This window comes from Manacus candei, unplaced genomic scaffold (genome assembly GCF_025592945.1).
Source record: "Manacus candei isolate 608988 ecotype Guabito, Panama unplaced genomic scaffold, ASM2559294v1 h1tg000005l, whole genome shotgun sequence".
Lineage (NCBI taxonomy): Eukaryota > Metazoa > Chordata > Aves > Passeriformes > Pipridae > Manacus > Manacus candei.
The window spans coordinates 10,446,496-10,468,298 of NW_026138053.1; the positions used below are offsets into that span (position 1 = coordinate 10,446,496).

The 21,803-nt window shown below is 45.9% G+C and overlaps 1 protein-coding gene across 3 annotated transcripts in view; it reads left to right on the top strand.

Moving 5' to 3' along the window:
- LRRC7 (leucine rich repeat containing 7) overlaps positions 1-21,803 on the top strand; it is a 372,813-nt gene that overhangs the window by 13,348 nt on the left and 337,662 nt on the right. For 2 of the 3 annotated variants that reach the window (XM_051797788.1, XM_051797797.1), the window contains exon 2: positions 8,383-9,360. The gene's annotated coding sequence lies outside the window, so the exon portion shown is untranslated. Of the gene's footprint in view, positions 1-8,284; positions 9,361-21,803 lie in introns of those variants that run through there. The other variant, XM_051797781.1, reaches the window with a different exon arrangement.

Below are 21,803 nucleotides of genomic sequence, written 5' to 3' on the forward strand. Positions count from 1 at the left end.
GAACACCTTTTCCATGGAAAAATGAGTCCTGAGACATGTCCCAGACGTGGAGGTTACCTCTACACTTTGCCCCAGCCAGGAGCTGAGTCCCACTAACTCATGACATCCCAGGTGAGGTGTCCTGACCAAGCAAACCATCTTGGCCACCCTGTCCTTGTTGGCATCTGGAGCTCATACAAGGGTTTGGAACCCATTGAGCTGCTCACTATCACCATCACACCACACAACCCCAGACTGCCTTGATCAGAAAATTGCTCTTATTTATTCTTTTATTTGCATTCAATCTGCGTTTGCTGCACTAGGACAAGAAGTGGGCTCCTTGTCAGAGCTCCTCGTGAGGACTTCACCACAATCAGCACTGTTTCCACCCCACACGTTCCAGAGAGATTGGAAAAGCAGCAATTTCATTACAGGAAATTCAACTCATTCTTGGCACAGCCATTATATTGATTAGCTGAAATCATTTTGCATAAGTGTGGTGGCAGCAAATGGCAACTTACGCAAGAGAGGTTAAAATAACAGAATAGGCTTTTTACCACCACTATATTTTTGACTGAATTTACAAAGATGGCACCTTTGTGACCAAGCTACTTGGTGCCTGTGCTTATGGGATGCAACCATTTGGGAATTAATTAACCCTGAGTGCACAGCCAAGGGAAACAATAGGTAACGGCAGCTCCAAAACTGCTTTTACGCCTTCATGAGTATTTGTGAAGCAAAGAGGAGAAAAGTCATTAATACCTATTTTCTGCCAGCTTTTAGAGCTTAGAATTATCTCATTTAGCACTGAAGAAAAGATGAGCTCACAGTAAGAAACCTTGTCTTTAAACTTGCAAATTATTTGTAACCAAGGTGAATATTCCTGATGTTTTCTAAGGGCTCAATGTGCAGGATGTGGTTCCAAAGACATGTTTCCCCTGAACTGTTTTTATTGTAACTTGTCCTGTCTCAGGTTTTTGTTCTTTTTTTTTTTTTTTTTTTTTTTTTTTTTAGAATATCAGGTTTTGTTTCAGGTCTTTTAATAATTGGTTTTATTCTTAATTCTTAATAATTGGTTTTATACCTTTGAATTGTCTTTTGCTTCTGGCCAATGATGCCAATGATGCCAGTGCTGTTCTACCTGCCTGGCTACGTGCTCAGATGTATCCAACTGTGCCACAAGTCCTGACATTCCTGTGCCCTTGGCTAACTCCAAATAGTTTTGGTGGATGCAGTTTTCATACTTGTGTGGCAACAGTTAGAGGGAAAAAATGTCAGCAATGGTGGGATCTCAGGTGAGACCCACCTGCAGTGCTGCCTCCAGCTCTGGGGTCCAACAGTAGAAGGACGTGGAGCTGCTGGAGCAAGTCCAGAGGAGGCCATGGAGATGCTCCCAGGGCTGGAGCCCCTCTGCTCTGGAGACAGGCTGGGAGAGCTGGGGGTGTTCACCTGGAGAAGAGAAAGTGCTGAGAAGAACTTAGAGCCCCTTTTTGCTGCTAATTTTTCCAGAAAGAAATATAATAAACCCAAAGCCGGCTGGTGTTGGTACAGTGGTAGTGCTGGTGGAGGAGGGCTGGGACTCAGTGTTGCTGAGTTAGCATCTGCCAGAGGAGGTTCAGGTTGTATATTAGGGACAGTTTCTTCACTGAAAGAGTGATTAAGCTTGGAAGGGGCTGCCCAGGGATGTGCTGGAGTCACCACCCCTGGGGGTGTTCAAAAAAACAACTAGATGTGGCACTTCGTGTTATGGTTTAGTGGGCATAGGGGTGTACAATCAAAGGCTGGACTTGACGATCTTGAAGATCTTTTCCAACCTCAATGATTCAATGATTCTCTGAAAGTAAACCATCCAAAGTGGGAAAGAAACCTGCAATGTGTTAATTGTTAATGAGCAGTTGGTCTGGAAAGCTCATGTTTTGGAAATGCTGTTTCCTTGTGTTAATCCTGACACAGCTGCTTGAAGGTTATCTGGGAAAGGGGATCAGTGATTTTCCTGAGCTCAGGCTTTGTAGTTCATCACTTCTTTAGAGCATGGTTATTGCAATTACCATTTACCTAATGAACTCTTCAAATTTAATTAGCATAATGAGGGCCAATTCTGTGAAGGAACATTCATCCTGCTGTAATAAAAGTTTAGCTGAAATTCTCCCATCCCCTGAAAATGCCTCCTGGGGATGCTCCCAGCAGGACTAAGGGCTCGTGCTGCATTGTTTTTTTCCTTCCCATCACCAGTGGTTTGCTGGGACAGTAGCCCAGGCCTAGGGGTGCTCCAGACAAGCAGTCCAGCCCATCTAAGCCCAGCCTTAAGCATCACATTGTATTGGTGTGGTCACTGGCATTGAAAATATGAATGAGTTTGAAACATAAATATCTATGTGGAGAGAGGCCTGTTCTGGTGACACAGTGGTTGTCTGAGGGCACATGTCCATCCCTGTTTGACAGTCATGGAGAGGGGATGGGTTCTGGTGCTGCTCTGAGTCAGTCTATGCTGGAGTCAAGCATGAAATGCAAAACTCTTACCTCCGTCCATGTCCTGACCACAGGATTCCTCTTCCATTCAGCCACCTGGAGAATTTACAGTAATTTGAGTTTTGAGTCCTTTCCTCCCCAAAGGGTGATATGATATCACAGAATCGTTGAGGTTGGAAAAGATCTCCAAGATGATCAAGTCCAACCTTCAACCAAGCACCCCCATACCCACTAAACCATATCACAAGGTGCCACGCCCAGTTGTTTTTTGAACACTTCCAGGAGTGGTGACTCCACCACATCCCCGTGCAGCCCCTTCCAGTGCTTAACCACGCTCTCAGTGAAGGAAATTTCCTAATATCCAACAAATATCTGCTCATAAAAATATGTCTTGGAGGTTCTGGCCAACATACAGACAGAGAAATTGAATGTATGACAAACATCCTTTACATCTGGTGTATAAGTATTTCCAGCTGGATTTGACACAAAAGATGTAAAAGCTGCTGGATGAGGGGTTGCTCAGCACGATCAGTGACAGCAACAAATCAGGTTTTCATGGAATCCCAGAATCCCAGACTAGTTTGGGTCGGGAGGGACTTCAAATCTCATTCCGCCCTCTGCCATGGGCAGGGACACCTTCCACTAGACCAGGTTGCTGGGCTTTTCCAGCAGGAGATTGGGATGCAGAGGCTGCCTCATTGCAGTCCTGCCCTGCTCCTCACAGCAGCTCTGGAGGACCCAAAATGGATTTACCAACTCTTTTTTTTCCCCAGAAGTCTCCCACAGCTGGAGGACAGTTGTGCTGGAGCAGGTGCCCAAGCACAACCACTTTCTGTGATCCTGCTTTAATAAGAAAAGCTGTTCTGCAGCCAGAGCCTCACGTCAAAGCACCACAATTCTGAATATTTTTCTTAAATGATTTTGACTTTTTAAATTCACTAATACAATACAAAGCAGGGGAACATATGTTGCAGCAAGACAAGCTGTGTTCCCGAGGGCCCCCGTCGGGGCTCGTTCCACGTGCGTTCTTCACAGTGCAGGAGCCTCCTTCTCCTTTGAATAATTCCTTGGAATTTGCTTCAGCTGTCACAAAGATGACACTGTTTGCTGAAAGAATCATTGATTTAAAAGAAATGTTGAGGGCCTGGCTTTGGCATCTCAGGGGAAATGTGTGAGATGATGCAGAGTCAGATCATACTCATTTACACCCAGGGAACAGTGATGCTTAATGGATGTGGGCCAGGGCTGTTTGTCCTCTCTCTTCCTAACTAGAGGGATGGCTGGAGTCTGTTTTAAAATTGGAATTAAATTTAAAAATTAGGCTTTAGTAGTCATAGCTTTCACATCTGCTGTTATTCAAGAAGTCAATCCTGAGCTGTTTTACTTCTTCTCATCCTCTTTGCACAAGTGGCAAATTTATGTGAAACAAAGCAGAAAATGTGAGATTTCAGATTGGTTAATCCAGCATGAGGAGGGTAGTGGGTCCATGGGTGACACCTTCACAGCTGTTCCAGGAATTGGGAATGCATCAGCACCTTCCTCTCTTTCTAAGTCCTGCAGGATTCAGACATGCCCTGGAGGAATGTCATTGTCCTTGTCCTGAGGTGCTTCAGCCAGTGGTTTGTTAAAATGAGTTTTCTGTGCCCTCTCTGCATGGAATTAAAATAGAACAAGCCCTTTGTGCTGTCGGGTATAAACCAGAAGCTTGTAGCTTCCAAAATTGTTAGTAAAACTTAATATTCCAGGAATGTGGAAGATCTGTGGATGGAAATCAATATTTCATGATCTTCCCTCAGGGTACACATGTGCAGTGATGCTGTTCAGGGCAGGAGCCTGGTCCTGCTCCTGCCTCCTTCCCTCTGCTGTGTTCCCACCCTAGCACCAGGGCTCCCTCAGTGGATTTTGAGGAAAGCCTTCCCTCCCCCTTCTCTCTGTTCATCTTTCCTTAGATAATTTGGACATAAGAAAAATGAAACCCGCTTAAAAATAAAATATGGTGACAAGTGTGGCCAGAGCAGAGCGTGGAAAAAGAGATTGTCTCCACTCTGCACTAAATTAAATTCCTGGTGGAAGTGATTAGCAATACTGCTAACCATTTACTGAATTTCAATATACCAGGAGGCTCCAGAAGTCTTTCCTGAATAAATTAACGCCCAAGGGCTCATTCTCCTGTCTCTGAAAGGGTTTCACTCTGTCCTTCCCATGCAGTGCCATCCCTGTCTCACTGCCAGGCTCCTGTGGGACTCTGTCCCTTCTCCTTGGTGACCATAGGGTGTTTTTCCAGGGAGAAGAGCTCCTTTGTGCCAGCATGTGTGGTTTTCCCAAATTCTTCAGCATCCTGGGATGCTGCAACTCTGTGTGGATTGAGAGGAAACATCCAGATCTCCTTGGAGTTGCATATCTTGGTCTATGTGGTCCCAGCACAGGAGCTGCTACTGCTCATCTTCATGGGGTTGATACATATGTGTGGAAATAAAAGTGAAACAGAAGAGCTGAAGTGTTAAAACTGAAATTAGTGAGATGCTGACACCAGCTGCAGCCCACAGGTATCAGCCTTTTTTAGCCCAGAGATGCTAGAAGCTGCAATCTCTGTATTTAAACACACAGGAAGAACATTTAAGGCTTTTTTTCAGCGTAGGTAACACTTCATTCCACCCTCTTCATCTCTCTGTTTTGACTGATATGAATCTATTTGTGTTTATTGATATAAAAGGAGAAGGTAGATTGCTTTTGGGCCAGCTCAGGTCTCTCAGCAGAGCTGCCTGAGGTCGTGCCTGTGCTTGGGAGAATCCCACCTCCAGCCCCTGCCAGCACTTCCAGTTTCTGTGGAAACAGCATGTCTTCAAGGCTTCCTCTTCAGTATGCAAAAAAAGTTATTAATAACAGCGGAATTTCTTCCATGTAAATCTTCATTTGAGGTTTGGAGTTAAACTGGCCACATGTTTTGCTTGCCCTGAATCCAAGCTGGTGTCAGTGTTGGATGAAGTTGGTGATGAGGAGCTGGGATCCAGGAGCAGCTCCTGGGCTCTGCAACCGGGCCATGGGGATCTACCCTTGCTCTGATTCCTGATATTAGGAATGGCATCAGTGGATCACCTGGCCCTTCAGGTCTGCTGCTCTTCATGGGGATACTTGTGGGGTTTTGGGCTTCTACTTTGTGTACTGCCTGCAGAGGCCAGTGCTGCCTGTGCCAACCTTGGGATCGATCCTGTTCTCCCTGGTCCCAGGTTTGAACCAATATTACAGAAAAGCAATAAAAGTAGTTTATCCATCCCAATACCCCTTTACTGTGCTGGCTGAATACAACCAGAAAAGCTGCATTTTATTCTGTGATCTGATTTTTCTGTGATTTATGGGCAACTTTGCTTTGCCCAGCATGTGTGGAGGGGGAGTTCTTTGCAGCCCCTAGGGTGTATTTGCTGTTCACTTCACTGCTCTCATTTTAAGGAGAAAATTCATCTCTGGAGTGAGGAATTCCTTCAGGCAGGGGCCAGCTGGAAAGGACATCCATGGGAATACACCCGATGACATGTTTGAGCTGGGCTGGAGCATCTCCCAGCTCTGCACAGCCACTCCACCAGGGTGAAGATATTTATTGGTCCTTGAGGACAAACTCTGAGAAGCTTCACTGCTCAAGCAGGGTGATGCTGACGGTGTGTTTGGGCATGGGGAGGAGGAGGATGGAGCTGCCCCTGTGAGCATAACCGGGAGCTGCCACTGCCCAGCTGGGAAATGGGCTGAATTAAGTTATGGAGGAAGAGAGGGAGGTTTTTTTTCCTGAGCAGGTTTTTTTTTTCCTTTAAGGTTCCCTTGGTGTTTCCCTGCAGCAGTGACGCAGAAGGTGCCTGCCCCATCCCCCCCACCCCCAGATCTGCTCCTTTACTCTTGATCTCAGGACTGCAAAACACCCAGGAGATTAAGTGACCTTAAATACACCCTGTACATAGGTGGGTTCAGGCTGGACTTGGGTTCTTGTCCATGGGATGCTCAGCTTCCAGTAAGAATTCCAGATTTTAGAGATGATGCTGGTTTTTGCATCCACAGCAGGATGAGGTTTTCCATCAGTTTGTTCAGTTTAGGTCATCACTGAATTTGGAGGTATCTCAATGTAATTTTTACAAATAATGTCATTTTTAGGATGACTCTATAATGGCTTAAACTTGTATGGATTAATCCAATGGATTTCAAGTGAAACCCACATAATTTATTTTCTGCTCAATGAAGTGAAAAAGTCTTATTGCAAATTAGTAACGAATCTATTTATTCTGCTTTGGAGGTTGCTAGAAAGAAGCAGCTGCAGTAGAAGGGGAAAGCAGGGCAGATTTTAGGTTATCAAGCAGAACTCCCAGGCTATCTGGGGCAGCCAGTGGGGAGCTGTGAGTTCCAGCCCCAGCAGGATCCATGTGGGAGCAAAGAATGGACAAAAAGCATTTCAGTGGTGTTTTGTGCTGGGAACCACCAGCTCCAACAGCACTGGGACTTCTCTGTCCTGGCATAAAGCAAAAGAAACCCACTCTGAGGGATGTTTATAAATACAGATATAATTATGGTACATTACATATGCAAGAAATACATGGAAATGGAGTGAGTCTGTGCCTTATCCACCAGCCCAGGGAGTTGGAAAACCCGTGTACATCAATAAATGAGTGTTATCTCTGATACTCCAAATATATCCCCTAACATCAAATGCTCCTTTAAACCCTCCTCGACAGCACAGCCACAGGTGCTTCTGGTGCTCCCAGTGTTCCTGTGCACTTTGGGCTCCCTTTTGGCCACAGGGACCCATCACACATGGCCCTGGGGACCCATCCTGTGCACTGTTTCACCCTGAATGTTCAGGATTTCTCTCAGGACGAAGGGCTGAGGAGGAGCCATGGGTGGGGTGGGTGTCCAGGAGGACAATTCCCAGCTCCATCCCAACAGGGAGTATCTGTGGAGCCTTGATGGCTTAACTGGAAAAGCCTCTGTGGCACAGTGAGAAAAACAGCCCAGACACCCCAAAAAATGCAGTGCACTGGTTTGTCTGTGCTGCTGATGCAAGGTCAGACAAGGCTGGGAATATTCTCCACCTTGCTCCAGGCATCCCACACCAGGACACTGCCTCCCACAGCAGAGGTGATTCGTTTTGAAGTGAAAATAACTTAAATTCTATTGTCCCAGCCTTACAGCTTGAAAAATCTACTTTGAAATGCAATAGGTGTAGTCTTGTCTTTTTTCTTTTTAAGAAAAATATTGTTTGATAGCTCAAAGTTCATGTATTCTACTGTTAAAAAATCTGTTTAAAATAAGGAGTAGACCTGGCTGCTGCACAGCAGTGGCCTTTAGAAGGTGCCAAATTTGCTGAGGAGAGAAAGACAGCATTATTTACCCCCTGAAATTATATACTGGCTTTTTGGGACACTGATATATCCAGATTACAGGAGAGAGGCTGAAGTCTGTCTATATAAATGTCATCCAAAGGCTGCTTAATGGAATTAGCAGGAGTAAGGCAGTGGAACTTCACTGAAGTCAGTTGATTTGCTCCCATTTAATTGGGGAATTTGTCATCAAACTCTTAATTTGCTTGATGAGGGATGGAAAGATGCCATATATTCTGTATGCTAAAACAGTTCCCATGTTGGTCTTTCATCCTTAATAAAACTCAAACAAGGAATTGTGTGCAGCCTGAAAATAGCAAAGATAGTTAATAAGTATTATTAATTAGAAACTATTATTAAGAAGATAGTTAATAATTATTAATTGGTGATGAAGTTTGGTTCTGATGGAGGCTGGAGAACTCAGGGAAACCAGGGGTCATTCATTCCTTCTGCTTGCTTGGGTTTCTTCCTTTGTTTATTTGGATTTTTACTTTTACTCTTGTAAACAACAGTATTGTGAACAAACTGGAGAGCCAATTTAGTGCCTTAATGCTGAGGTTGCTCTTTCTTATTGCAGATTCAGTTCTGAAGAATGGAGGGATCAGCAACATGGATGTCAAGCTGAGGTGGTGGAGGGGCCATATGAACACCTGTGGAAAGCAGCAGGCGTGAGAGACTTTCTGATGTTTCATGTAAAAAGCACCTTTTACTGGTACAGCCAGGGAAGAAAATGGAGTTTGAGACAGAGAGGCTGAGGGATAACACAGCTGGAGGATCTGAGGAGCTTTCCCCATCACAACATCGGTTGTGGGAGAACAATGATGACCTGTGATGAGCCCTGTGACCTCCATGAACCTCACACTGCTGAGACCGCCCAAACACTCCCAGTGAAGAGGCTCTTTGGGACAGAAAAAATCAGGGCAAAAAAATGGAGACATAATTAAAAATTAGGAGCTGGTCTTCAGAAAAGAAGATTAAGGTATTAGACTGAGGCAAAAGCTGCAGAGGCTACATGACAGCACTTAATTTTCCTCCCCAGGACAGACTGAATGCCTGAGTTCTGGCCATTTGGTGATAGTTTGGAGGTTGCTGTGTGGGTACAAAGCGTTGCCCACTTCCCCCTGCTCAGCTTGCTACCGTCATTCCTCAGTAATGACATTCCATCAACTAGGACAGAATAAATGTGTGCTTTTTTTTTTTTAGCATCAATATTCCCATGGGGTTAAATTGGCAGTTCCCTTATTCTGTAGTATGAACATGGATGTCTCCAAGCCTGCCTTGTCACCTTTCCCCTTGGCTGGCTAATAAGAGACCTATTGGTCATTCTTTAGAAAAATGGAGTGAAGGAACATTGTCTTTCTACGGAAAGCTGGAATTTGACCTGGTGGGTTGTGAGAAGACGACTCTGCTTAGCAAATATATGTGAGGCATCCAATGGATGGGCTGAGCCTGGAAGCCACAGTGCTTCTCCAGGCTGGATGCTGAAGGTCTCCATCCAGGAGGGACTCGAGCAGCCTCTCACCTCCCAAAAATCTCGACTGCTGAGCAGCTGCTGGTGAGTCATTGCTCTTAGTAGATCTCTGCAGTAGTTTTTGAGTGGTTTGAATTCTTTATAGTAAGAAACAACAACAGAAACTCAGAATTCTGGTTTGTGGAGTTGTTTCTCAATGGGTTTTGAGTACCAGAGTGGGCTTTGCAGGGCAGCACTGGAGGACCATGTTTGTCCCAGGTAGCTGCTGCACACATTTGTTGTTTCATCAGTGAAGAAGGCATTTATTTTGAGCTGCCAGCCATGGAAACTCCTCTTACTTCCTGGAAGAGGCTGGTGTGACTCATGCACCATGACAGGTGCTGCCTCATTCCTGCCTTTCCATCTCCCCACCCCCAGCTCTGCTGGGGCTCTGCTGGCTGGGTAGCTGGGGACAGCACATGGGGCCCCTTGGAAAGGTGTGAACCACAACAGCTTTCCAGCAGCCCCAAAACCAGTGTCAAGCACCGTGTCCTCACACCGTGCACCAGGCAGTGATGTGGCTGAATGTTGGTTGATGATTGGACTTGATGATCTTAAAGGTCTTTTCCAACCTTAACGATTCTGTGATTCCCTGATTCTGTGTGTTCGGTGCAAAGCTATCACTTGTGCATTGTTTTTTCACCTGCACTATAAGATACCAAGGCTGCACAGTCAGGAGTGATGACATCAGCAAGGGGAGCTGGATGGTTCTTGGGAGAACTCCTGGTGACCCCAACACTACTGGAAGTGCCAGCAGCTTATTTGCTGCTTCTGCTCAGCAGGCCAAGAGCAGAAAGTGGCAAGAAACTTGTACTGCTTTGTCTTCTTTCTTTGTGTTCCTACTACTGAGATAAAAACTGGCACTCTGAGCATCTTCTGTTGTGTTTAGATACTCTGTTAGGTGGAATTGAGTCCTCTGCTAATGGGTTGTGTTCTAAATTGTCTTAGAGGTTACTCACCACAAACCAGTTCTAATAAGCAAACTGTGGCTTTGTTTGGTTTCGTTTGTTTATGGAATTGGGAAGAGGGTATGATTTAGGCATCAGATGAGGAGCAGCTGAGGAAGCTGGGTGGGCTCAGCCTGGAGTAAAGGAGGCTGGGGGGACCTTCTCCCTCTCTGCAACTCCCTGGCAGGAGGGTGGAGCCAGGTGGGAGTCAGGCTCTGCTCCAAGGGAACAAGGGATAGGATGAAAGGAAACAGCCTCAAGTTGTGCCAGGGGAGGTACAGGTTGAATATTGGGAAAATTTCTTCTTGGAAAGGGCCATCCAACCCTGGCACAGCTGCCCAGGGCAGTGTTGGAGTCCCAGTCCCTGGAAGGATTTCAAAGGCATGTGGATGTGGCACTTGGGGACATGTATCAGTGGTAGCATTGGCAGTGCTGGGGAATGGTTGGAATCAATCTTTGAACTGTTTCCCTCCAATTTTGAATGGTTTCTGAAAGCAGAGATCTGTGATTTGGTGACCAACAGTACTAAAGGGCAATAACAACTTTGGTTTGCAGCATCTGCCATTTCTCACTTGTCGAAACCTCTGCTTTTCACCAAATTATCTACAAAGGTTTCCAGGCAGATTTTCAGCCAGTGTGAATTGCTGCAACTTCTCTGAAGTCTGTGGAAGTTTATGATCCTGTGTCAGCCAATAATTTGGCCCCTACTTGTCAAAAAAAAGTCAAGGCTTATGTCCATGATGGGGGAAAGTTATTAGTGAGTGAAAATTGCTTCCTTTGCTTTTTCTGCTTCTCCTTGTGACAGTAAATAACAGGAGAGCACTCGCAGAGCCGCGAGAGCAGGAGCTGATAAAAGCAGAAAATAAACAGCCAAAAATACAGCTGCGAGAAGGGAGAACCAGGGGGATCAATATTTGACCTCCCACTGTCAGGGCACATGGTCCTGTGTTCTGAGGCTCGAGGGGCTCAGAGGTGGGACTGACTCCTCGGGAAAGAGTGTAATGGAAAAGGTCTAATGCTAAGGGAAGCACATCACCAGTGAATCCCCAAGATTTAGAGTTCTCCAGCCTTCTCTTTGTCCAGGGGCAAGTGTGTATGTTTCCAGGCATCTCCCCAGCCAAGATCTGGGTGTGTCTGTGCAGGATTATAGTCTCAAAGTGTGTAGGAGAGGCTGAGTCTGCACTGGGGCACTGGGGCCAGAGATTTAACCCTGGCAGTTCTGTCTGAATGTGAGAAAAAACTTCTTTACTGTGAGGGTGGCAGAGCATTGGAACAGGCTGTAGAGAGAGGGTGTGGAGAATCCTTCTCTAGAGACATTCAAAACCCACTTGGACATGATCCTGTGCAACCTGCTCTGGGTGACCCTGCTTGAGCAGGGGGTTGGACTGGATGATCTCTCTCAACCTCTTAAACTGGCTGGAGGCAGGTTTAGATTAGATACTGGAAAGGAATTGTTCCCTGTGAGGGTGGGGAGGCCCTGGCACAGGTTGCCCAGAGAAGCTGTGGCTGCCCTGTCCCTGGAAGTGTTCAAAGCCAGGTTGGACAGGGCTTGGAACAACCTGGGATACTGGAAGGTGTCCCTGCCCATGGCAGGGAGTGAGTGGAATGAGATGGGCTTTAAGGTCCCTTCCAACCTAAACTATTCCATGATGCTATACCTAAAGCTGTGATTCTACTGGAAACCAAGAAAAACCTCTCCAGGTAGGTCTGATATAGTCAAAATGGATTGTTCCCAGGAAGCATCAGGACAAAGAGCAGTGGTGTGGAGGGTGCCCTGACACCATGCCACCGTCCCACCAGGCTCCAGATTTGGCTCCAGGGACCAATCCAAGTGCTGTTCTTCACAATTCCTGAGCTGAGGGGGAGCCAGAGTCAGCTCTCACTGAAGGAGAGGAAAGGCTCTGTCTGACGTCAGTGAGAATTAAATTGAATCCCTGGAAAGGCTCCAGCATGAAAGGGAGGGAATGTTTCACAACCAATAATCTACGCGTGAAATGTGGTTTCTTCTCCTACTCAAGGCTTGCCTGTGAGATGGGAGAGATGACTTCAGCTGTGTTGTTGTTTGAGTTTGTTCAATTAAGCTGAGTGAGGCTTTGCAGCTCAGGTTTATTTTATGGAGTTTATGTATCTGATAGTTAATTCCCAGAGAGCCTCTCCTGCTTTGGTGAGGGATGAATTAGCTCAACTGTGCCACGCTGCTGATCTTTGTGCTCTGATTGAATGAGCGTAATACTGGCAGGGCTTGACCCAAATCTCTTCTTCATCTCTTGCTTTGGGATTAAGCCCATGATGGAGAAGAGGCTTGAAGAAATTCTTGTTATAGATGCTTAAGTCGCTCAAGAAAAGGATGAGACAAAAACAACTGGGAGGTTTCAGTAAACACTGAGCTTTTTTTACATCACTTCAGAGTAATGTGAAGCATTTGAAGTTTCTTTGGGATGAGGGTGCTGTGACAGGTCCTGTAAAAATAGAGAAAGGGTCTTCCAGGGGTCTGGGGGGAGAGGATGTCCAGCCCTTCCTTAACTCAAGCATCCTCTCATAAAAGAAAGAAAAACAACCAACAAGAACCTCCAGAATTTAAAGCCAGCCTTGCACCTATGCTACAGTCTCATTAATTTGGGTAGGTAATAAGCAAAGGGTCTAATTCTGTTGAGGCAGCTCAGCATCCTCAAACCAGGGCATGTGACACCCCCAAGGAACGATGAGTTGGTTTAAGCAGGCCACAAATAATTAGAGTTGGGAGACTTGAAACGACTTTAAAGAAATTATAATTATTCTTTATAAATTTCGATAAATGTTTTCTTTTTTAAAAAAGAGAGAAAACTCACTTGTAGTGATAAAAAATTGCTTGTTTAGGGAGCAGCCTCATTGCAAAAGGGCAGGGGAGAAGGAGGGAGCTTGGACTACTCGTGGTGACTCTCACCCTGAGCAGGGGCACCTACTGCTCCAACCAGGGCCATTGCAGTTGGTTTCATCTTCCCATCCTCAAAGTTCGGAGTTGTTGCTTGTTTAAAATGATGAGTTTAAATGTTAAGTGATGAATTTAACTCCAAAGTACTTTTTCTAAGCAGGTCCACTAAATTAAAAACTAAAACTGCCTTTTTCCCATTAATGAATGGATGGAGAACAGTGTTTCAGTGATAGGAGTCACTGTTACAGAAATCTAAGGGTAGATGCAGCTCCCTGTCTACTCCAGTTGTTTAGGAACAGTTCTTGGCAACTTTAGAGCAAAGTTACTCCAGTGGAGAGGAAAGAAAGAGCTCAACCCTTTACATAACCCAGGTGTGTGAAGTGAACCCTGAAAAAGTGAATTTCAGTCCTTTTTTAGCCTTAACAAAGTTCACTGGTAAAACAGTGAAAGTCAACAAAGCAGAAACACAGTGGAGATTTCATGGGTTTTTAAAGGTGGGAGAGGTTTCTGGGAGCTTTTCTTTCTTTTCCTTGTTCTGGGAGCTTTTACCAGCCCCTCCCAGTACTGGTAACTGGAGACTTACTGCCTGACCCCAGCAAAGGCTGGCTGGAAGTAGCAGTTCCCAGTCTCCGGGTGCAGGGCATGGTAGAACAGGGAGGATCTCTCCTGCCTTTCCAAATGCAGCATTCAGTGCTTAAAGCAGGATTACTTGATTTTTGTTTCTTGTTTTAATCCTGAAGTGCATGATTTACCCTTAAAGGCATCCGAGTTCTCCCACCCTTGTGTTGATGCATCCTGCCCGTGTTCAGCCATCCACAAGCACTTCTGGCTGTGGAGACCATAAATCCCAGTGCTGAGTGAAAAGGGAGCCAAGACCTGAGCTCTTGGAAGAGCTCCTTTAGTGATCCCTCTGCCGCCACCATGACAGCCCTGGGTGAACAGTGGTGACTGTGGGGCTTGGTTACATGTCATGGTCTGTCCATTCTCTGCTCCAGCCTTGGGCCTTTCCAGGCACTTCAGGGACTGAGTGTTCATACACCTTTATTTTTAGTGTGGAAACTGATGTGATATCTCACGATGGGGCTGTTTATGCTGAGAGCTACAGATGGGGCAGCGATCACTGGTGCTTCAGGAGGGACTTCTCAATCCTGCCCCTGCAAATTGCCTCCTTATGCTTAGCTCTGACTCTTCAAAGTACTTTCTCTTTCCCTTTTGTCAGGGAAATAAGTGTAATCACCAAGGTGCTATTCTAAACTGTGCTGCTCCTTTTACGTAACCTCTTGCATCAATTAACATTTATCCAGCAGGCAAAGGTGTGGTGGGGAGAATAACAGAGTTTTTATAATCAGTCCTCTGGGAAAAAGATATCATAATTCCGGCATGTGAATGCTGTTTTATCCATTGAAAAATATTCCCTTGTTCCCTCATCAAGAGCAGAGTGAAAAGAGAAGAAGCATGGTCAGATTACAGTTGTTTCTAATTCAAATGCAAAGACTCTTCACAGCACTGAGGGTTTTGAACAGAAAGTGGCTTTACCAGCCAGAGGACCTTCTTGTCTCCAGGGAATTTATCCCTTAGGTTTGGAATAGCTGGTGTTTCAGTGGCAGATTTAAAAACTCTCCACTGACAACATCTGTGGGTCCCTGAGAAGTGATTCCCAGAAAAAAGAGAGTTTCATTAGGACATGCACATTTTTATGCTGAGTTACCAGTTTTGGTCCATCCTGAAATGAATAAGGAGTCGATGTTTGGGACAGTGCTTATAATTATACGCCACTAAAAATTCTGCTGGAGTGGGAATGGACAGGAATAGGCATCTGGACAGGAATAAACAGCACTGTACAAACCCACTGCTGATGCTCTCCATCTGACACAGGACTTGTCCTGTAAATGCCTCACATCTCAGGAAAAGGCAATTTGGAGGAGATGTTGTGCAGCCTGGAAAGGACCAGACCTGCTGGGACCCTCCCTGCAGTCTCTGAGTCCTGGTGGATCACTGTGCAAGAAATAACAGGAGGTGGAGGAAAAGCCTCCAGTGGAAGAAGGCAGGAGCAGGAATAGGAGGGAAAATCCTGGTAGGTGCTGAAGCAGTGGGTCTCCAGGGTCAGCAGGAAGCCAAGGGTAGCTGTGTAAGGACACTGGTGGAATCCACACTGGATGGAGCTGTCACATCCAGTTGGATGTGAGACCTGGGGGCACCTGGTCCTGGGGCTCCTGGGGCTGGAACAGAAACAACCTGAAGGACAAAGTGGCTCCCACTGTTATTTTTTTGATCTGGGTTTTTGTCTGCAAATTCAAAGTAAAAAAGGGAAAGATTCCTATCAGAGAGTGTTTCCTGGTAGTTTTTAAAATGCTAATGTTTGTTGAAGGTTCAATATTTCACAGAAATTAAAGAAAATACATCTTGTTCCTGAAGTGCTCTGTAGCATCCTAAGGTGGGAAGCGGGGAAAAATATTGCCTAGTAAGTGATAATATATCAAGGTTTCTCTGCTCATTATCAGCATAAGAGACATAATATACATAAAATGTAGGTCAGAGCATCCCATTTAACATCATATTTTTCCTTGGTGTGAGAGGCAACTGCAAAACAACACATGCTCTGATAAATTCCAATGGTAAAAAGTCTCCTATCTTTGAGATAAGCAAATGTGCTTCCTTTCTGCATGGATGCTTTTTGTAACTTGTCAGCTCCTCCTGCTCCCTACCTGACTCCTGCAGCTGCAGGGAGGGTGTGGGGGGGTGAAATGTCCCATTTGAAGAGTTTGGCCACTGGAGAGTGGAGGAGCTGAGGGAACCAAGGGGCATCTCTGGTGGCATGTGGGCAGGAGGAAGTGTCAGCCTTGGTGAGGGCAGAGCAGGCAGGAGGAACAGGGACAGGAGACAGGAGTGTCCTCCCTGTGCTGGTGTGTGGGACAGAGCAGAGTGATCACAGAGTCATCATGGGATCACAGAACAACTTGAGTTGGGAGGGACATTAAAGCTTATCCACTTCCACTCCCTGCCATGGGCAGGGACACCTTCCACTATCCCAGGTTGTTCCAGGTCCCGTCCAACCTGGCCTTGGACATTTCCAGGGATGGGGCAGCCACAGCTTCTCTGGGCAACTTGTGCCAGGGCCTCACCACTCTCACAGCCAAGAATTCCTTCCCAATATCCCATCTGACCCTGCACTCTGGCAGTGGGAAGCCAATCCCCTTGTTCTGTCCCTGCAGACCCTTGTCCCAAGTCCCTCTCCAGCTCTCTTGGAGCCCCTTTAGGCACTGGAAGGGGCTCTAAGCTCTCCCTGGAGCCTTCTCTTCTCCAGGTGAACACCCCCAGCTCTCCCAGCCTGTCTCCAGAGCAGAGGGGCTCCAGCCCTTGAAACATCTCCGTGGCCTCCTCTGGACTCACTCCAGCAGCTCCACATCTTTCTGATGTTGTTCCCCAGAGTTTGAGGCAGCACTGCAGGTGGGGTGTCACCTGAGTGGGGCAGAGGGGCAGAATTCCCCCTCACCTGCTGTGGAGTCAGCCCAGAACACAAGGGGTTCACCCACCAACACACCAAGTCCTTCTCCGGAGAGCTGTTCCTCATCCACTTCCTGCCCAGCCTGTGTTCGTGCTGGGACTGCCCCAGTCTATGTGCAGAACCTGCACTTGGCCCTGTTGAACTTAGGAGGTTCACATGAACTCACTTCTGCAACCTGTCCAGATCCCCCTGGATGCCATCCCTTGCTTCCAGCCAGTCCTGGGATTTTGGGAAACATTAATGGGAGAGAAAAACCCACCCAAAATGGCACATTCCGAAACGCCGGCTCAGCACCAGCCGCTTTCAACTCAGGAATGCAAAAAGACCCAAAAATACAACTTACTGAGATGGGAGCAGCTCTGAGCTGGAGAAAAATGAGGACACTGAGTGTGTGTAGCCAATTTTCAGACATCTACGCACCAACTCCCCGTCCCTGCGTGGATCACAGAGATGTTTTTAGGCACAAGCTCATACAGGAAATATTCCTGTGGAAACTCGCTGGACTGCTCATAAAATTAGAGATATATTCTCAGTTTTGCAACATCAAAGCTTCAGCCTCGTGTTTTCACCTCTAGTTTCTGTATAAATATAGAAGCTGTTTTCTTCCAATTTTTTTCAGCTTAATTTAAGTTTTCTTGAATAGAATAAAGAATGAGGCTCATTCCCTCTAATAGGGAATGTAGATCATGGAATGAGTTCAAAAGGGCTTTCCAGACAGAAAGAGGAATATATATATATATATATATATATACATACACATACACACACACACACACACACATATATAATAAAAATGCAAGTTATTATAAAAAGTTCAAGTTATGTGGGTGCCACAGTTTTAAAAATAAAGACTGGAAAATAATTTAGTGCAAAAAAAATGGAGGAAAAAGTCAGAATATGTCAGCAAAAATTATCTCTAAAAGGGGGGACTAAAGGGTGAGATACTGTGTTTTCACAGTGACTGCCTCCAAAGTGCTGGGGAACACTTTCCCAGTCGATGTTTGGGAACGGTCCTGTATAAAGACTTCCCTCCTTGCCAATGGCATCTTCATTATTTCAAGCTCATTTTCCCCTGAAAATCTTGAAATCTTGCTTTTCCAGTCAATTTTGTGGGGGAAGAAGGAGCCTGCAAGGCACTCTGAAAGCTCTGCAGTTCCAGAGTAACATATTCCTTCTGCCTAATAAAACCCTGGTGAACCATGGCTTATGCAGTTTGCTGCATTTTAGCTGATTTTTGACTACTTGACTGAATTTTCTTAGGTTTTTTTGCTCCTTTTCTCCAGCAGCCTGGGGGCCTGGGGAAGGCAGGGTCATGGTTCACCCTGCTTCCCTGGGCATTTCATTATTTGATGTCTTAACCTACTTCCGAGAACTTCTACACATCTGAAGTTCATCCAGATCATCTGAAACATCCCCGACCCCTCCGGCCCTCCGGCCCCTTTGCTCTCGGAGGCTGCAGGAACACCCTGAACTCAGCCCTGGGAGGGTCAGTGATACTGTGGCCTTTGCTCTCTTGCCTCATTCACAGGTTTTTATTCCTTTCTGTAGCTCTATGAAGGTATTTTTTAGCTCTAAAGTTTCTATTTCTGTCCATAACATCATGTTTTGATCCAGGGCACCCACTTTCCATTTCACACCATTAATATTTTTTTAACCCCTGCCATTACTGCTGCTCTTTCCAAGGATAGATTTTGTTCATCAGCTCATCTTGCATATTGGGAATATATGCAGATTTGCTTCTTTGGAATGCCTGAAGTTACCTTTATGTTCATTTTGCACATTGATTCAAAGCAATGACTGGTGGCTTCCCAGTTTTCAGCTGTGCCCCAGCCACAAGCATTCCAGTTGGGATGCAGAGGGAGGGATGCTGAGGCACTGGAACAGGTTGCCTAGAGAAGCTGGACACCTAGGAAGGTGTTCTGCTCATAGCATGGGGGTTGGAATGAGATGAGCTTAAAGGTCCCTTCCAACCCAAACCATTCCATGGTTTTATGATGCTGTGGATGTGACTCCCCCACTTGGTGCCGGGCCTTGGCACCACCAGCAGTCAGGGGGCACCAGTAGCCCCAGTTCTGACAGGCTCTGGCCACCACCCCATGGCCTGATGCTCCCCTTGCTTTTAAGCTTCTTGTTGTTTGTTATTGGGATGTGTCAAGGGTTGTTACACAAATCCAGTCCTCCCTGCCTGCTACAGCCAGTATTTTAGGCTATTCCTGGCTTCTGATGTAATATCAATCCTTATCCATATTGTACCAACTCCTCCCACCTCGTGTCTCCTCTATGGGCTCCAGCCCAGCACTTGGTGTCTCACTCATCATCATGATTTAGACACAATTCAGCTGCTCCATGATCCATGATCCATGGGGCAGAGGAGGATGAGCAACACCTTCTCTTCTTATTATTCAGTCTTTTCTACTCTATTTCTCTCTCCTCCCCCACCCTCCCATTTACCAGTTTATCATTTCTGGTCAGGTTTCACCTGCAGTGCTTTCTGATTATCGATCAACATCTCCTGCCCCCTCCTGTGCTGCTCTTCATTGCTTAATTATTTTGGAGCAGCTCTTGGCTCTAATTTTCTCAATCCTATGCAGAAGGCCCTACAGTTGATCCCAGAAATGCCAAGGGAACAGGCTGGACACTAATTGCTTCTTTTTTGCTCGTTCTCCTGATTGCTCTGTTCTTCAGTAAATCATTCACAATATGCACCCCCAAAAAGTCACAAACCACGGGTGTTTCTTCAACTTCCTGACAGGAGGGTGGAGCCAGGTGGGGGCTGGGCTCTCCTTGCAGGGAACAAGGGACAGGATGAGAGGGAATGACCTCAAGTTGCACCAGGGGAGGTTTAGTCTGGATCTTCAGGAAAAGATAAAGTTTTCTTTATCAGCATCCCATGTTGAACTGTGTCAACAGCTCTTTTTCCCTAACCGAAATCCCCAGCGTGGTGCCTGGAGTCCTGAATGTCCCTGGCTGTCTCCTGTGTCTCCTTCCATCACTAAAATTGCTGTAACTGCAGCTGTTCGGGTTCTGCTGGTGGGAAAGAAAGGCTCCAGAGAGAGCTTAGAGCCCCTTCCAGTACCTAAAGAGGCTCCAAGAGAGCTGGGGAGGGACTTTGGACAAGGCCTGGAGTGACAGGACAAGGAGGAATGGCTTCCCACTGCCAGAGGGCAGAGTTAGATGGGATATTGGGAAGGAGTTCTTCCCTGTGAATTCAATCTGGTCTAATAGAAGGTGTCCCTGCCCATGGTAGGGCATGGAACAAGATGGTCTTCAAGGTCTTTTCCAACCCAAACCATTCCAGAACTCTCTGATAACAATACCATTTGTCCCTGCAGCCCCACTGGAGCAGGGATTTACAGGAGCCTGACATGAGGGAACACAGCTCCACAGCAAGTCCATAGTGAAACTCTGTTCAGTGATGGCTGGATTTCAATGGTTTTTTTCTAATAGGCTGCAGGAAAGTAAATGAATGTGCTAATATGAAAAATCAAGTTTCCTTTTAATGAAATGTTTATTCACAGCAAGTTTAATATTAATGTTAAATTGATCTGTGGTATGTTTTTCTATCAAAAATTAATGGGTTGCAGTCTTCGCTTCTGTGCACCGAAAGCATCTTCCAATTAATTGGGAGATAACCACTGTAAATCCAACACCACCACTCAGACAGGCCCAGGCCATTAGTTTTTTTAAATGCACAGCCACTGAATGAATAATTAATAATGATTTATAGTGGTATTAAGCTATTTCTTGTGTATCAGTATTGCAGAGCAGGTAACAATTTGGTATTTATAGCTGGAAACAATGAAAATTAGGAATGAGTACATAGACTGGTTACTGCACATCTTATGGCTGCATTAAAATCTGACTTTACACCTACATGGTACCACACCTACAGGAGCCACATTGTGCTTTGTAGGAGCCCCAGACCTGGCCAGAGATCTCAACAAACTCTTCCCAGCTTGGTCTAAAAATGAACTCAGTGGCTTCTCTGCACAAGCTCAGGGGCTGGTGAGGGGCCGTCCATGGTCCTTTTAGTGTGTGACAGAAAATAATTGGGGTGTTAGAACCAACTTACTCTGCAACTGAGGGAAAAAAGGAGCTCTTTCCATGGCAACTGAGGCAAGGAACAGCCCCACACGTCCTCCAGCCCGCGGCAGGATCCCACCAGAGCTGCCTTCCCTGGAGATCAGGTCCACACTCTACTGCTTTGCACAAGGCAGGAACGTGCATGGGTTGCCAACATTAATATTGATTAAAGAGGTTTATGACTAAGCGTGAGGAGGAAGCAAAATTCTATGCAGAGCTCCGAATAATTTCCAGGGCTTATTTTTAGGCCAGTGTGAGATAATTGATTTACACTGAGCCCTCAAAGGGTGACAGAGCCAAGGGCCGGGTATTTCATCCTATTCCTGGTCTTTAACAGCTTCGGGATGCAAAGCAGCCCTGGTCCACACTCCCTGGAGCTTCACCCTTCCTGTTATAGGAAGAAACAAGAAGACCTTGTGTCCATTCCACTGCTCCTTTCTCAAGGCTTTCTGCCTCATCAGCACCTTTTGAAGCTGTAAGGAAACTACATAGGCTAAAAAGTAAAACTAGTAAATACAATTTAACAGGAAAAACCTCTCCAAAACCTTCTTTCCATATGTTTGTTCGCTCAGCCATGGCTTTTTTTTAGATGTTCACATAGAACAAACCAGCTGAAATTAAAGAACCCTTCAAATATTCAACATGGAATATGTGAAACATTCCAGCTTTCAAAATAATTACCTTAGAAAGTTGCACAAAACTTGAAATGAGGCTTAGAATGAAAGTGTAATAATAATAATAATCATAATAATAAGAAGAAGAATGTCTAAGCCAGAAAAGCAGCAAGGATGCAAGGCAAGGCAAGCAGGAGGACGTCCAGGAGGGCTGGAGTTTGCACTGTTGGGATCACAGAATTCCAGCCTGGTTTGGGTTGGGAGGGACTTTAAAGCTCATCCAGTCCCACCCCCTGCCATGGGAAGGGACATCTTCCACTAGACAAAATTGCTCCAACTCTGTGCAACCTGGCCTCGAACACTTCCAGGGATGTGGAGTTGGAGGCCCCTGTGCCAGAGCCAACCCACGTAACCAAGGTCAGGGACTC